Source organism: Cannabis sativa, chromosome 2 (genome assembly GCF_029168945.1).
Source record: "Cannabis sativa cultivar Pink pepper isolate KNU-18-1 chromosome 2, ASM2916894v1, whole genome shotgun sequence".
Lineage (NCBI taxonomy): Eukaryota > Viridiplantae > Streptophyta > Magnoliopsida > Rosales > Cannabaceae > Cannabis > Cannabis sativa.
In genome coordinates, this window is record NC_083602.1 from 53036687 (window position 1) to 53050087 (window position 13401).

Below are 13401 nucleotides of genomic sequence, written 5' to 3' on the forward strand. Positions count from 1 at the left end.
GATTTTGGTTTTTGTAATTAATTATTTTCTCCATTACTTACTGGTGTTTCAATTTTTGTATATGATAAACAATTAGTTTTTTAATTGGACCTATCTCTGAGGTTTGCTTATGAAGTATTTTTATGGTAAATGTTAAAAGTTTCAAGTACATTCAAAATAATTCCTCTTTCTGCTGCAAAAAAAAAAAAAAGAAAAGAAATTATATCTCTTTTAAATAGTCATTAAGAAGAAGGTATTAACTTTCATTTTATTGTGGCCAAAGGCTATTTTAATAAATAATACATCATATTGTTAATTAAAAGCAAATATATTGGAAACTCATAATTAATGTTCTCTACCAACATATACTATCGTGTTAGACATCAAAAAATCACTCCCAATATAAAAAAAAAAAAGAAAAAGAAAAAAAGGCAAAGCAAAAATTGATGTACGAATCAATTCAATATCATATGGGGTATTAGGAGTAGATTTCTTGGCACCAATACATCTAGAATCATAGAAGAGAAGAAAATAGAAAACAACATATATACATAATTAAATTTCCAAAAACATTACACATTACTATATATATTAACAATGTGTGAGTTGATCCTGTAAAATTCAAGTCAAGGAACACAATTATAATTTTATGAGAATCATATTTAAAAGGAAATTAAGAAAGAGAAAAAAAAAAATCAATGAAATCCCTCTACCACTGAGAGCATGAAAATAAAAATAAGTTGATGTACATACCTTTTTTTTTTTTTTGAAATACATACCATATAATGGTCACGTTGTAGCATGGATACATACATATGAAATTAATCACGCTTAACAAATCAGGAAAAAACTATAATAAAGTTCTTCGCAAAATGCATTATGATTAGAGAATTGCTAATAATTACACATTTTTAAGTGTGATATCGCTATTAGTGTAATTATGTATTGGTTTTCACATAATTTAAGAAAGAAAAATGCTAAAGGGCACCACTGGTGCCTAGCACCCTCCTACGTGTCAATATCGCTATTGGTGCAATTAAGTATCGGGTCCCATATAGTTTAATATAATAATTTTTATAGAGTATCGCTAGCCAATTGCAAGTCGACACATTTAGAAGGTGCTAGGCACCACTGGTGCCCAATAGCAATGCTCTTTAAGAAAATAGCTTTTAGACAATATCGCTAACTAATTATAGGCTCCACCTATAGAAGGTGGTGGGTTGCCCAATAACAATGCTATTATGATTAGAGTGACAATTGGGTCATCTTAATCTCTTGAGTCTTAGGTATAACATGTAAATATTAAATTCAAACCACTCGACTCATTTATTAATCTTCTTGAAAATTAAAATTCAAACTTAACCTATTTATAAACGAGTTGACCTGATCCAACTTGTGTAAGCTATTTATATAAATAATCATATTTAATTTTGGTTAAATTATCAACCCATGTTTATGGTACTTTTATGACACTTATTTAATATGTTTATGTCTTATTTAACTAATTTAATACAATTTATATATAATAAATATAATATGCATATTTTAAATAAGTTATTGTTGTGTCATTTTTGAATTAGGCGTGTCAATTTTAAAAAAATAACCTGATTAATAAATGGATTACCCGTATCGACTCAAAAATAATTCAAACTCATTTAAAGCAAACCTAAACCCATTTATTTTATACGAATTTCAAATCAACCCAATTTACCACCACTCTCTGAATAAATATTACAAAATACCATAATTGAATAACTATCAAAATTACATAATCATATTATAAATGAAAACCTATCGAAAAACAAAAAATAAAGCTCTACCAAAACAAATTTTAATCAATTTTTTGTTTTCAAAATTAGAAAAGTGAAAATATTTTCCAAAATCATGTTCTATAAACTTGTTTTATTTTTTTAATTTTTTAATTGAGAATCAAAATTTTAAAAATTTTGAAAACAAAAAAAAGTCACTTTCAAAATTTTTTAAAAGTAATTTTTTTATCAATATTTTGGACTACGACCCCAACCTAGACCTTGTAGCCCGGACCCCAGATCCGATCTGGACCCCAGACCCGGACCTGAACCGAACCTCGACCCCAAACTTGACCCGAACCCTAAACCCGAACCTCATACCCTACCCAGACCCCGAATCCTGACCTAGACCCTGAACCCAAACCCGAACGCAGACCCAGACCTCAGCCCTAGTCCTGGACTTGGACCTCCGCCCCAAACATAGACCCGACCCTGGCCTTGGACCCAGACCCAACCCTAGCCCTAGCCCCAGTCCCAAACTCGACTTAAATAAAATCAATTAAATGAAAATGAAAATAAAATTTACAGAACACACTTTTATTTTTTATTTTAAAATTAAAAGACAAAAGTGATCATAAAACACATTTTCGTTTTTAAAAAATAAAAATTTTACTTTTATTTTTGTGTTTAAAAAATTTAAAAACAAAAGTGTTACTAAACGCCACCATAATAAATGAAAACTGAATCATAAAATGAAGCTTAAGTAAATAATATTAGGACATTTTTTTTATTTTATTTAAGGAGGACATTTTTTTTATTAATACACAGCAAATTTAAAAGAAATACACAACCTAATATTCTATTAATAATAGCATCAAAGATATAATAATTCAAAAATTAAAATATCAAAACATAATAATAGCTAAAATCAGTGAACTTACTTATTGTTGCCCCTGATTTTGCCCAATATACGTGGACCAACCAGACAAGGACACGTGGACCAAGCAACTTATAATCCAAACTATTTGCTAAGTCTTTATGCAATAAAGAAGCATCCGGAACATATCTCCCGGAGAAGGCATATAGAATCCCATATGCTCCCGGATGCCCAAGTAACGTTAAGGCATCTCCGCGAGGTGTCAGGTTTCCCCTGAGCAATCAAGTCGCATTTAATGCCGCATGGGAGGAAGCGTGTTGGGACTGCTACACGCAATAAAGTCTGACGACATAACCTCCAACCAGCAGCTACAAAGTAATGATCATTTAAGTCTATCGACGGCTACACTGTGAAGAGTCACATCAGTCAAAAGACAATAAGGACATTCCACATAAAAGCCCTACAGCACCTAGGGATTTGACCATGCATTACCCATGGTATATTCATTGGGAATGCCCAACTTTATGGATACTTACAGATACACTTGTACAATAGTTCTGGAGATCACCCCACCAAAAACACTATAAATACCCCCTTAAAACTCATTAAATGGGATCGAGAATCTTGGGCTGCATAAGAGCAAGAAGAGTAAATACTCACCAAGAACATTCTCTGTATTTATAAGGGTGAAACATCCACCAAATACATTCTCTGTATTAAATACATCCATAAATACGATAGACTCGTGGACTAAGGCTCATTAACGCCCCAATCATGTAAAAATCCTTCTCTAATTTTCTTACAGCTCTATAATCTTATAATATTTTATTAGTTGCCGAAAACCTCGGTCAACACTTATTAAATAATAAAATTCATCTTATTTAAATTCAAAAAATATAGATTTACTTCCTTAAAAAAATATATATTTACTTACTAAAATATGTATATATAATATATTTTATTTTTTTGTGAGAGTATATATAATATATTAAATGTAATTATAAACTTACAATAATATAATGAATTATATGTAATTAAACATAATAACTATTATTGTATAATAAGATCACAATTGTCAAGATTCATCACAATAAAAATACAAACCCAATAAATATATTTAAGATTTTTAATTAGAACATTAGCAATTTCGCTCCTTGAATTTTTGATAATATTGAATTTGTTTTTTAAAATATACAATTTGTTAAAAATTCTACTAAACTTTTATGTTTACGAAAATACTGTCCTTTTGTTAGATTATGTCATATTATTTCGTTTAAATACTGACGTGTCTTTGTAAATTAGTAATATTGTCCCCTAAACTTTAATAACTATCAAATCACACTCCCTCAAAATAAAAAATAAATAAAAATATATCAATATTTTTTTTCAGTAAATCTTAACAAATTAATTTAGATCTTAAGAAAATATTTTAAATAATTAAGAAAATTAAAAAATAAATTAAAATTTTAAAATTCACTTTTGCTACGATTTTGGTGGTCCTTACTGTTTCATGTTCTATTTTACTCCCCAATGGGAGTTCTTTTCATCCTTCCCTTACAGTACTACTTCACTATCGGTCACCCAGGAGTATTTAGCCTTGCAAGGTGGTCTTACTGATTCACACGAGATTCCACGTGTCCTATGCTACTCGAGTTAGAGCATAAGCTAGTGATACTTTTGTTGGAAATTATTTTACCAGGATCTAGATTTACTAACAAGTATGTTGGATTAACAACCTAATATGAATTCTAAAACAATGAAAATAAACACATATAAAGTTAGAAAACCTTACAGTGGGTGCAGCGGAATAATATGACTCCTTCCGTTCAGATCTCTAGCCCTTGATTCCTTTCTCGTAGCAGCATCACCAAGATCTGAACCTGGATCTTCTTTTCTCCTTCTTTGATGCAGAAATTCCATAGTCTTCCATACTATGATTGAGATACCACTTGATGTGTGTGGGCACTACTCATCTCACAAGGATTTCGAAATTTCTCTCTATTTTTCTCTCTTAATTTCGTGGCTTTTCATCCATACAAGAGAAGAGAGCAAGGTTTCTTTATATAGGGAAAAGGGAGAGCACAACTTTCCAAATGAAACAGTTTCCTTAATTACTGTGTAATCAATTAACTGCCTTATTTAGTGTGATCCACCACTTTCCTATTTTTGCTAGGCTTTGATTAGCAATTACATGGCAATTAAAAAGTACAAATAATAATTGGGAAACACAAAGGGAGTGCTCGGCCATAGAGGGAAATGGGCCTCACTTGGATTTTGCAGTTTCCTCAATTTTATTTCTATTTCTCCAAAAATGCCATTTTTCAATTCTAATCATTTAAATGCCAAAACTAATTATTTAATAACTAAAATAGATTATTAAATAATATTGCCATTTAAAATAATTATTAATTAGACATGCAAAGTCTCTCAATTAATAATTAAACCTAGAAACCCTTTTATTTACGATTTCATCCTTAAACTGTGAGAATTCATAAAGTAGACATAGTCTAACTTTTAGAATTATAATTGATTAATTAAAATCAATTAACTGAGTCTTACAAGCAGTATGGCCTCAACTAGTATGGGGACCATGGGTCTATATAACCGAGCTTCCAATAAGTCGAACCGAATTTACCAAGTAAATTCCCTAACTTATTAATTCCTCATTGAATCCACACTTAGAACTTGGAATTGCACTCTCAGTCATATAGAAACGCTCTATATGTTCCACGATATAGACACGTCATTAGTTATCCATTGTTATAACCCTAATGTGATCAATGATCCTCTATATAGATGATTTACACTGTACAGGATTAAATTACCGTAACACCCTACAATGTATTTTATCCTTAAAACACTTAACCCTGTATAAATGATATTTCACCTAAGTGAAATGAGATCTCCACCATTTATCTTCGTTTGGTTAAGCTCGAAGGAAATCATCCTTTACTTCTATTTGCCAAATAGAAGCTATAGATTCCATATTTATGTTAGCGCTCCCCCACTCAATTGCATTACCGTGTTCCCAAAATGTACGTATCACCCTGATACAAAACTGGGCTTAACTAACAAATCAAAGAACACGAGTAACACTCTTGAAATTGAGCCTAACCATATCAGGATTTCGATCATGTGATCTAGGATCAACAGTTGATATTGAATTGAATAGATATTACGGTAAGTTTTAACATATCTAATCAAAGTTCAATATCGGTCCCTTCCGATGTATACTCCATACATCCGATACTGGTAAACTTTGCCAATGTCCTGGAAAGGACATAACACTTTTCCAAGGTGTAAGAATACCTATCGCTGATTATACCATGTCAGTCTAAATCCAAGTTGTTCGACAAATCAGGGAATCAACTTTTGAACATATAATAAAGATTATATTCCACTGTGCTGACAACACTATAATCTTTAACCAACTCATATGTTCTGGACTTAAAAAGAATTCATACATTATATACACATATAATCATGAAATAAATCATGTGAACCATGCAACATAAAATGTTATTTCTGATCTTTATTAATAAGTAAATCTGATTATATGAAATGAGTTTTATTTAGGGCATAAAACCCAACAAACTCCCACTTGCACTAATATAAAACAAAAAGTGCATTTCAAATAATCATTAACACCTTGATATACCAATCAAGTGTAATAGTAGTAAACTCCTCGTAATGGGATCTGACAGGTTGAATTAAACCCAACCTCTTCTCCACCATTACTCTTCCTTAATCACAAAATCCTTGATAATGTGAAATTCCTCTCTATATGTCTACTCTTTTGGGATACTGGATTCTATACTTTTGGGAAACTACTCTTTTGTTATACAGGAAGTAACCCTAGTAGTTAAGGCAAGTTGGAACACTGCCACAAATGTATAGAACTTTCCTTAGACTGAAAAAGTATCTTTCCTGCAATTTTTAACATTCAGTCTCTTTCTGGTAGACCAAGAGATTTCAGATAGGTTTTTACACTTATGCAAAATCGCTACTCCACCCCCAAAGTAATCACCATCTCATCAGCAGACTTTCTAGCACAAAGGCAAGTCTTGAAATCTGATGTGGTGTAGTCTAAGAGTTTTAAACAAACACCCTTATTGACTAACATATAGTTCCTCTTCTTAATCTTAAAATTTACTTGATTTTCTTCCAATGTTCTTCTCCTGGATTAATCTGATACTTACTCATTACTCCCACTCAACAGCAGGTGTCTGGTCTAAGGCATACTAAAGCATATCTGAGACCTCTCACTGTTGATTTAAGAAATTCTTTCATGGCTTTATCTTCTCTGGAATAGTTGAGACTTTTCCTTAGATAAATAAAATCTATATCTAAGAAGTTGTGAAGCTTCTATAGATTGCCATTGGAAAGAAAATGCATCAGCATCTCATGCTTGCATTAGAGTAAGTAATTACCAGGTATACCACAAGCCATAGGTTTAGATAAACTCATACCTATAATACTAGGAACAGGAATTTTTGTTAAGTCCATTGAATAGACTTATGAACGAAAATTTCCTTTCATGTCCTTGTAATAGAAAACTTTAGGTTACTCCATGTGAATGGATCAAACCATAGTTCTATTGGCTTTCTTCTTAGTTTCTTATCTTGACAATCCATTACTTGTTTAAACTCACAATGGATTTTAATCACTAGTATTTTCCAAGTTATAAGAAGGTGAGTTCCTAGAAATTCTCCCACTACAACAAGGTACCGTGAACTATGTCAAAGAAAACTAAATGGTATAGACCTCTTCAGTTGTGTTAAGACAACAGAGGCAGTGGGATCATCTTGTAAAATAAGATGATGGAACACTTTTGGAATCAAGAAAAAAAATAAAATATCTCCTTTATTTGCTACTTTATTTTCAGACTTAGTCATTTTCTTAGAAAAGTAGTATTTGTTTAAACAAACACTTTCTCATCTAATGACTATGGAATGCTCCACCCCTAATCACTTAGAATAGCTAACAAACTTGCAAACCAGGGTTAGCAGTTCTAGCTTTTCTTAAGATTTCGATTAGGTCATCCATGAATCTAGTAATGATTTACATTAAGTATACAACCATTACATCATTCTGAAATTTCCATATAAGGATTTAGGCAACGAGTAGTAACTAATCATCAATATGCAACTCGAATTTCTGGGGAGGTAAGTTTGGATATAATTCAAAAATCAAATTAATGATCTTTGAACTGCATATCTACTACCTTTTTCTCCACCCCTATCAGTTCGCAAGATCTTTAACCACTTACCTTCACCATTGCTAGAAATTCATGAAATTTTTCAAACGTTTCAAATTTCTTTTGCATAAGGTAAAATCTAGAGTGATCGTTTTAAGAACACAACGAAAACTCATATCCACCCTTGAATGTACATCCATCTGCGAATGAGATGAACTTACTTTCAGTGGATATAGGCATATTAACTCTTTGCAGAGAATGATCTTGTCAAAACCACTATGAACAAGATACAAATGCCTTAGATTTATAAAATATGTGGTTGTATCTTTTGATGACTTAAGTTACATCAACATCAAAGAGTTCTTAGAATAGTGCAAGTGGATTCTGGTCACAGAATACTAAACTCATACAGTTTGAATCCATTGATAGAAAATAGTTGTTAAACACTTGTGAAAGTGTAACTGTATAATTAGTAACTCTTTCTTGGACCACCACTACTAATCTAACTCTATGATTTGCCTATACAAGTAGGAGATATCTAAGATTGAGGATTTATATCATTTAGGGATAGAATTTCGGGAATATAATCATATGCGTCATTTATCTTAAGAGAAAATATGACTTTATATGATTTATAGACCATTCATCCAATGATATGTCATTAAGCTAATTCGAAATGAATAAGCTAAGAGGAATTAGGATAATTTCGTTTTAAATAAGAATCCAACGATGCTCCGATTAGCGAGAGTCAAAGTAATCTTATTTATACAATCTTCTTGTTTCATATTGTAAAACGTAAAACACTAGTCTAAGGTGTCATCAATTGATGAACAGCTAGATGTTGCATATACAATATTTATCTTTCGAGATCTAACACTATTATGTTAGTCTAATGGTGAAAATCCATTAGGGATTTATCTCATTAGAAAAACAAATTAAGTTAGACCAACAATGAAGATTCGAAATTAAACTACAATTTAATAACAGAAAATAACATGGTTCAATACAAATTCATACACAATTCAGAAATTATGAAGCACATAGCAAGTAGGAATGACAAGTGAAAATACTAAAACATACAATCCTAAATAATTTCCAAGGTTTTCAACAAACTGATATCAGTGTCCCGTTTAGGCGAGAGTCAAAGCTATCATTCATTGAATAGAGTTGTCAGCTCATCTAAAATGTCAAACATTCTAGCAACCTTTTATTCGATCAAGATGTGAATCTGCGTTGTCCCGTTTAGGCGAGAGTCAAGGCTATTCTATCTTATGAGCTTCCACCATTGTTTCATATTCTTGCAAGTCTTATATAGTCGCCACCATTAGGGTGAGCATAAACTATATAAAAAAAACTTACAAGATTACTTATCTTTCGAGATTAAACGGTGCTAACTTGCTAATGAACGTTCCTCCATTAGGGAGAATTACTCACTAAAACAATAGCTATGTAAAACCAACAATGGAGATCGAATATCCTTATAATAATAAAGCTCATTATTTAAATAAAGGGTGTATTTTCTTCTAATATTTATTTTAATCCATTTATTTTAAATATATATTTATTTAATTAAAATTTCCAATTTAGAATGAAAAATTTCAAATATAAATTTTAATTTAATATTTATAAATTATACTTAGATAGATAAATAACGTGAATTATTTCCATCTTAGTAATAATTTCCATAAATATTCAGAAAATCATTCAGTTTAAGTTGTTTCAAAATTAATTTGAATTAATTTACAACTCAAATTTAATTTTCTATAAATATATGTTGCATTTTCGAAAATGCTTTAAAATAAAATAAAATTAATCCTGGAAAATTACTCTAATTTTATGTTGTCCCAAAATTAATAAAAATTAATTTTCAACAAAAAATATAATTTTCCTATTTAATTAAATATCTAAGAAAATTTCAAATATTTAAGTATCATGATTAAAAAATCAACTTAAATATTAATTTTCTATTTAATTAAATATCACTAGAAAAATACTTCAAGCAAAACAGATAATATCTATTTAGACTTTCATAGACTAATTAATCCAATTTCTAATTATAATATATTTTAGTTCATTTATTTTAATTAACCATCAAATGAAAAAGTCACTGATTTAAGTTGGTCCAAAATTAAATAAATAATTTTCAACTTTAATCTATTTTTCAAATAAAATTCGAAATTTCTACATTAAAGAAATGTAATTTCGAAATTTTGGGAAATGATTAATAAAATAAAATAAAATATATTCTGAAAAGTATTCAAACTTAAGTTATTCTGAAATAAGATTCCAAACTTAAAATAATTTTCAACTTTAATTAAATAACATGAAAATAACAATATTAAAGTATCATGATGAAAATCAACTTAGATATTGAAATTTTCAATTTAATTAAATGTATTAAATTCAAGAAATAAATAATTAAGTAAAGAGGAAACTTAATTATTAATTCTAATTTAATACTAGGAAAATATTCTAAACATAGATTGTACCAAAATTAATTATGAGACAATTAATTTCACAATCAATGATATTTTCCTATTTAATATTAGAAATAATAACTAGTACTAGAAATAACTATCTAGAATATATCATTGACTAAGTGTTTTTCTAAAATTAACTTTAAAATATTACAATGAAAAATAAATTTCATATATTTTAAAAGTTAATTATGTTGCTAATTCAATTTTAATTAGGTTAGACTAATATAATTAACCTAATACAATTATTTAAATAAGGCAAATGGGCCTTCACAATTGGGGTAGTTCATGTGAGGGGGAGCTGGGTTCAGTATGTCGTACCCACTTCTATGGCCCCCAACTCTCACACAAGGCCCAAAAGAGAGGAATTTAACCTTAAAATAAACAATTGTTATTCATTGAATAAGCCCAAATCTAATTGGGCCTAAATAAATTTCCTTATGTCAAAATTTGTATTAGCAACCTAGTCCATTTACTTAGTAAAAACTTAAATGAGCTCCCTATATGTATCTAAGCCTAAAAGCAAACATATAGGCTCACACAGGTCAAATGATTTGGATGGACCCTATCATGTTACTAGGTTTACACAGATGAAAGAAGTACAAAATTTACCTGTTACAAATTATTTATAAGATCTATCGTCAATTGGACTATGATTAAAATCAGATCATAAGATCTGTCAACAAGTTAATCATAGCAATTTAGATCAGATAAATAATAGGTTTGTTAAAAAGTTTTGAATAAACAATATAAATAAACAAACATTGTCCATGTAACAGATGTGAATCAAGATATTAATATAATTAAATTATTATTCTTAAACTAACCAAATAAAGGAAACTAATTTTAAAATATCTAGGTTTATTTGAATCAAATTAAATTAAATATCTAATAAGATCAATGATATAAAAGGAAAGAATCTCCAATATCACTTTCAGATCTTATAATTTAATAAAATAAACCAATTTTAAAATAGATTTGGTTAAATAATAATTACCATAATTATATGTCAAAATATCTCAAATTAAGCAATATTCAAATCTCTACAAAAATATCTATGTTATTTAAATATTTAAAGATATGATTTATAAATTTCTAATAAGGAAAAAATGATATATATAGAAAAAATATCATTTTTATACTTATAATTTATAAATAATTAAATATTTAACAAAATAACAAATTTTTGAATTTGAAAAACATTATGGTAAGTATATCTATAAAAATATCTATGTTAATTTCAAATTTATTAATTATTTAATTTGTCATATAAGATAATTTTAATATAATATTTTAAATAAAAAGACAAAGTTATCTTTTAATTTAAAATATCTTAAATATCAAAATATCTAATCTTATAATTAAATAATAAATAAATATTAAAGAACTTAACAAATTTTTAAATCTGACCATAATAGGAAATATTTAAAAATTGGAAACAATCCAAAATAGAAATATTTAAAATTGGAAAAAATTCCAAATTGAAAATATTTAAAATTGGAAACATTTCAATTTAGAAATATTTAAAATTGGAAAAATGAATTTTTGGGAAACAATCCCATGAAAAAATTAGATTTTTGGGGAAAAACCCCAAAAATTCGCAATTTGGGAAACTGCCACCCAGGAGGCTGCACGTGCAGCCCAAGAAGGCTGCACGCAGCCTCCTACGCGCGCGGACACAAGGCACCCAGCCGAGGTTTCTCGGCATCAGCAGGGTGCATGAGCGTGAAACATGGGCGCTGGCAAGATTTTCACGGGCGGACAGCAGGGTGCTCGCGCGCGCGTGATGCGTGCGATTGAGCATCCATGCATACCCGAAATCCCGATTTTCCAAAATTCATATCTTTTTCAATTTTTATCGGAATCAAGTTCCGTAAAAAACAAAATTGCTTAATTTTTCACAAGGAATCCAAATAAAATATTTTCAAAAATTGAAAAAAATATTTTTCATGGAAAACGAAACTGTACAACATCAACATTCATCAAACAACACATAAACCAACATGAAGCCATCCAAATCAACACAGAAACATGCAATCATCGTTTTAATTCATATTACATGAAAGTAAATCATTACCATGGCTCTGGTGCCAGTTGTTGGAAATTATTTTACCAGGATCTAGATTTACTAACAAGTATGTTGGATTAACAACCTAATATGAATTCTAAAACAATGAAAATAAACACATATAAAGTTAGAAAACCTTACAGTGGGTGCAGCGGAATAATATGACTCCTTCCGTTCAGATCTCTAGCCCTTGATTCCTTTCTGTAGCAGAGCATCACCAAGATCTGAACCTGGATCTTCTTTTCTCCTTCTTTGATGCAGATATTTCATAGTCTTCCATACTATGATTGAGATACCACTTGATGTGTGTGGGCACTACTCATCTCACAAGGATTTCGAAATTTCTCTCTATTTTTCTCTCTTAATTTCGTGGCTTTTCATCCATACAAGAGAAGAGAGCAAGGTTTTTTTATATAGGGAAAAGGGAGAGCACAACTTTCCAAATGAAACAGCTTCCTTAATTACTGTGTAATCAATTAACTGCCTTATTTAGTGTGATCCACCACTTTCCTATTTTTGCTAGGCTTTGATTAGCAATTACATGGCAATTAAAAAATAAAAATAATAATTGGGAAACACAAAGGGAGTGCTCGGCCATAGAGGGAAATGGGCCTCACTTGGATTTTGCAGTTTCCTCAATTTTATTTCTATTTCTCCAAAAATGTCATTTTTCAATTCTAATCATTTAAATGACAAAACTAATTATTTAATAACTAAAATAGATTATTAAATAATATTGTCATTTAAAATAATTATTAATTAGACATGCAAAGTCTCTCAATTAATAATTAAACTTAGAAACCCTTTTATTTACGATTTCATCCTTAAACTGTGAGAATTCATAAAGTAGACATAGTCTAACTTTTAGAATTATAATTGATTAATTAAAATCAATTAACTGAGTCTTACAAGCAGTATGGCCTCAACTAGTATGGAGACCATGGGTCTATATAACCGAGTTTCCAATAAGTCGAACCGAATTTACCAAGTAAATTCCCTAACTTATTAATTCCTCATTGAATCCACACTTAGAACTTGGAATTGCACTCTCAGTC